Genomic DNA, 6,000 nt, shown 5'->3' with positions numbered 1-6,000 from the left:
CCAGAGTTGTTAGCCTGGGTGTGGCCCCACACATGTCTAAACACTTTATATCAAGGGGTTACTTACCAGTGTTGTTAGCCTGGGTGTGGCCCCACACATGTCTGTCTGAACACTTTATATCACGGGTCTCCCACTCAACTTGCCTGGGGTCACCAGTGTTGGCCTGGGTGTGGCCCCACACATGTCTGTCTGAACACTTTATATCAAAGGGTTACTTACCAGAGTTGTTAGCCTGGCTGTGGCCCCACACATGTTGGGGCCGGTGTCTGTCTAAACACTTTATATCAAGGGGTTACTTACCAGTGTTGTTGGCCTGGGTTTGGCCCCACACATGTCTAAACACTTTATATCAAGGGGTTACTTACCAGTGTTGTTAGCCTGGGTGTGGCCCCACACATGTCCGTCTGAACACTTTATATCAAGGGGTTACTTACCAGTGTTGTTGGCCTGGGTTTGGCCCCACACATGTCTAAACACTTTATATCAAAGGGTTACTTACCAGTGTTGTTAGCCTGGGTGTGGCCCCACACATGTCCGTCTGAACACTTTATATCACGGGTCTCCCACTCAACTTGCCTGGGGTCACCAGGGTGTGGCCCCACAGAATTCCATTAGTCATGTGACTACCATGACCATTGCTGTCAATGACGTACATACTGGAACATAAACAACTAGTTTTACTTTGAGCAACTACTGGAAAGTTGCGTGTTTAGAGTTGCTTTAGTTTTTACTTCTGATGGTAATAGTTTCTGTTACATGTTGTACCTGGTGAAGGAGTTCCCTAATTGCAGCCCATAGCTCATTTTTAAAATCCACCTGCGGCACAATCAGTAGCATTTTAGTCTTAAGATGCTAGCCTTTTTGTTGATTTTACAGCTATACGCCTCGGCATCAAATATTTTATTACTTGACAAGTAATACCAGTTAGCATGCTATTTTTTGTCGGCAAGGTTTTTATTTTCTTTTTTTTAACAAATTTTGTGTTATATTTTGGTACTTGATTCATGTTAGCGTTGGCAGACCAGCATTTTAAACACATTTTCAGGTACACACCTCAGAGTAATATATTTTGGTACTCACCGCATGTTACAGTCAGCATTTTAGTACGCTAACATTAGCATGCTAGATTTTTTTTGGGCGGGGTGGGGGGTAATTCAAAAGGTGTATAGTTTTTATTTCACTAATACTAACTGTAAGCATGCTACTTTTAGCATAAATAAAGTCTAATCCATGGGGTCCCCAAACTACGGCCCGCCTGCATCCAAAATTCTAACCGTTCAGGCAATTCATTTTGTCTAAAAATGCATTTTAAGTTAAAATACCAATGACCCATCGATAGATATATATACATATACTTGTATGTGTATATATATGTATGTAAATATATATATATATATATATATGTATACATACCGTATTTCCTTGAATTGCCGCCGGGGCGCTAATTAATTTAAAACCTCTTCTCACTCCTGCGCTTACCAAAGGCATGCAGTAAAAATTTGAGTGTGATGTAAGCTTGGACCTTAAATCCTACTGAATAGCTCTTAATCTTCTTCCCTTTATGACGATGGGAAGTGTCACTCGTGATATCACGAGTTTGACCAGGCGGTAATTCAAGGCAGGCGCATACTATATACCCTGCGGCAATTCAAGGAAATATGGTAAATATATAATGTGTGTGTGTGTATGTGTATATTTCTATATATATATGTGTGTTTGTGTATATATATGTACATACATATCTGTATATATGTAAAGATATATGCATGTGTATACAGTATATATATATATGTATATATATATGTGTATGTATATATATGTAAATATATATATGTATGTATGTGTGTATATATATATGTATGTTTATATGTATGTATATATATATATATACATACATATAAACATACATATATTTCTTTACATACATATATGTATACATATATATATATATATATATGTATGTATGTATATGTGTATATGTATGTATGTATATATATATTTATGTTTGTATGTATATATATATATGTATGTATATATATATGTATGTATGTGTATATATATATATATTTGTATGTGTGTGTATATATATATATATATATATATATGTATTTATGTATGTATGTGTGAGTCTATATATATATATATATATATATATATATATATATATATATATATATATAGGGGCGCCGTGGTTGGAAGAGTGGCCGTGCGCAACCCGAGGGTCCCTGGTTCAATCCCCACCTAGTACCAACCTCGTCACGTCCGTTGTGTCCTGAGCAAGACACTTCACCCTTGCTCCTGATGGGTGCTGGTTAGCGCCTTGCATGGCAGCTCCCTCCATCAGTGTGTGAATGTGTGTGTGAATGTGTAAATGTGGAAGTAGTGTCAAAGCGCTTTGAGTACCTTGAAGGTAGAAAAGCGCTATACAAGTACAATCCATTTATCAAATATAAATATATATATATATATACACACACACACACACAAAACTAGCCCCCCCCCACCGGCCACATTATTTTTAACGCAATGCGGCCCCTGAGTCAAAAAGTTTGGGGACCCCTGGTCTATCCTACCTTAGTACTGTATCATTCTAGCTTTTTTTTATTGTTTTGTTTTGAAACTTTTTCCTCATATTTTGTTACATGATGCAATATTTCAGTTAAGCTTTGGCTCTTCACCGTTATTTACACACAATTTCTACCTAAATAGCATGTTCTAGTTCTTTTAATAACTACAAACATCTGTATATTGTGCTGGTTTTTGAAGGTAAAAACTACCCAAACTGTCCATTTATCCAGTCAGTCTGTGAAAAACAGTTTGGGCACCTCTGGTCTAGGGATATAAATCTATGACATCTCCAGTAATCTTTGGCTTTAGGAACTGGGCCACATAATCAGATGTGTCCTGTGGGTCGGAGATTCTTGTCAGCATTTATTTTCCCAAGGCTTTAAACTTTGCTATTTCCATATTTCATACTGAGTGTCTTAGTTTAGTGTAAGGTCTGTTAGAGAATGTTGGCACAGTACTCACATGCTACCTGTGTGTGTGACATGTCACCTGGCCACTACTTGTGTGTGTGACATGTCACCTGGCCACTACTTGTGTGTGTGACATGTCACCTGGCCACTACTTGTGTGTGTGACATGTCACCTGGCCACTACTTGTGTGTGTGACATGTCACCTGGCCACTACTTGTGTGTGTGACATGTCACCTGGCCACTACTTGTGTGTGTGACATGTCACCTGGCCACTACTTGTGTGTGTGACATGTCACCTGGCCACTACTTGTGTGTGTGTGACATGTCACCTGGCCACTTAATGCATGCAATCTGGTTTTATGTTCTTTACACAACATTTGAACCTTTTTTATTTGATCTCTGTGATACTGGAAATACTTATATTTGGGACCAATAAAGTTAGAATTTTTCATAATGCTGATATAGTCACTTTTTCCCCAGAGTCTGATTCCACAGGTAAATACATATTTGGCAACCACGTGCAACTGCACACTAGGTGGCAGCAGAACCTCTTCAATTGTTTTTTGTTTTTTTTGTTTTCCCCTTTGTGGGTGTTTCTACTAAAATGGTAATAAGTCTGATACTAAGCCAAAATCTTAAATTAGGAAAGAATCCAAGATTTGGTTTCAAAGCTACCTTTTTATGTCAGTATAGTTTTTGTTTTTTCCTACAGTAGGACTGTCTGAGGGCAGCACGGTGGAGGAGGGGTTAAGTACATGTGCCTCACAATATGAAGGTTTTGAATAGTCCTTGGTTCAATCCCAGGCTCGGGATCTTTTTGTGTGGAGTTTGCATGTTCTCCCCGTCCAATACAAATGTCCTGAGTAGTCCTGAGTTCAGCTCGCGGATCTTTTTGTGTGGAATTTGCATGTTCTCCCCGTGACTGCGTGGGTTCCCTCTGGGTGCTCTGGCTTCCTCCCACCTCTAAGGACATGCACCTGGGGATAGGCCCCTACCACCTCCAAGGATATGCACCTGGGGATAGGCCCCTCCCACCTCAAAGACATGCACCTGGGGATAGACCCCTCCCACCTCCAAGGACGTGCACCTGGGAATAGGCCCCTCCCACCTCCAAAGACATTCACCTGGGGATAGTCCCCTCCCACCTCCAAAGACATGCACCTGGGGATAGGCCCATCCCACCTCCAAAGACATGTACCTGGGGATAAGCCCCTCCCACCTCCAAAGACATGCACCTGGGGATAGGCCCCTCCCACATCCAAAGACATGCACCTGGGGATAGGCCCCTCCCACCTCCAAAGACATGCACCTGGGGATAGGCCCCTCCCACCTCCAAGGATATGCACCTGGGGATAGGCTCCTCCCACCTCCAAAGACATGCACCTGGGGATAGGCCCCTCCCACCTCCTAAGACATGCACCTGGGGATAGGCCCCTCCCACCTCCTAAGACATGCACCTGGGGATAGGCCCCTCCCACCTCCAAAGACATGCACCTGGGGATAGGCCCCTCCCACCTCCAAACACATGCACCTGGGGATAGGCCCCTCCCACCTCCTAAGACATGCACCTGGGGATAGGCCCCTCCCACCTCCAAAGACATGCACCTGGGGATAGGCCCCTCCCACCTCCAAAGACATGCACCTGGGGATAGGCCCCTCCCACCTCCTAAGACATGCACCTGGGGATAGGCCCCTCCCACCTCCTAAGACATGCACCTGGGGATAGGCCCCTCCCACCTCCAAAGACATGCACCTGGGGATAGGCCCCTCCCACCTCCAAACACATGCACCTGGGGATAGGCCCCTCCCACCTCCTAAGACATGCACCTGGGGATAGGCCCCTCCCACCTCCAAAGACATGCACCTGGGGATAGGTTGATTGGCAACACTAAATGCTCCCTAGTGTGTGAATGTTGTCTATCTGTGTTGGCCCTGCGATGAGGAGGCGACATGTCCAGGGTGTACCCTGCCCTCCGCCCGATTGCAGCTGAGATAGGCTCCAGCACATCTTGCGACCCCCCAAAAAGGGAGAAGCGGTAGGTAATGGATGGACGGAGGACAGAGCAGTTACTAGCAGCAGGGAATGTGTTCAGTGTTTCAGGACATCCAACAAAGCAGGAAGAAGACTTGAAGATGGTGTGCATCAACTGTGAGGGAGGATTGTTGTGCAACTTGTTGCTGGAATGATGTTTCATCATGTTTCATGATGTTTCATGATGTTTCATGATGTTTCATTATGTTCATGTTTCATGATGTTTCATGATGTTTCATTATGTTTCATTATGTTTCATGATGTTTCATGATGTTTCATTATGTTCATGATTTTTCATGATGTTTCATGATGTTTCATGATGTTTCATTATGTTCATGATGTTTCATGATGTTTCATGATGTTTCATGATGTTTCATTATGTTCATTATGTTCATGATGTTTCATGATGTTTCATGATGTTTCATTATGTTTCATGATGTTTCATTATGTTTCATGATGTTTCATGATGTTTCATGATGTTTCATTATGTTTCATTATGTTTCATGATGTTTCATTATGTTTCATGATGTTCATTATGTTTCATTATGTTTCATTATGTTCATGATGTTTCATTATGTTTCATTATGTTTCATTATGTTCATGTTTCATGATGTTTCATGATGTTTCATGATGTTTCATTATGTTCATGATTTTTCATGATGTTTCATGATGTTTCATTATGTTCATGATTTTTCATGATGTTTCATGATGTTTCATTATGTTCATGATTTTTCATGATGTTTCATTATGTTCATGATTTTTCATGATGTTTCATGATGTTTCATGATGTTTCATGATGTTTCATGATGTTTCATTGTGTTTCATGATGTTTCATGATGTTTCATTGTGTTTCATGATGTTTCATGATGTTTCATGATGTTTCATGATGTGTCATGATGTTTCATGATGTTTCATGATGTGTCATGATGTTTCATGATGTTTCATTATGTCTCATGATGTTTCATAATGTTTCATGATGTTTCATGATGT

The sequence above is a fragment of the Nerophis ophidion genome, linkage group LG03 (genome assembly GCF_033978795.1).
Source record: "Nerophis ophidion isolate RoL-2023_Sa linkage group LG03, RoL_Noph_v1.0, whole genome shotgun sequence".
Taxonomy (NCBI): Eukaryota; Metazoa; Chordata; class Actinopteri; order Syngnathiformes; family Syngnathidae; genus Nerophis; species Nerophis ophidion.
This window is presented reverse-complemented; position numbering follows the sequence as displayed.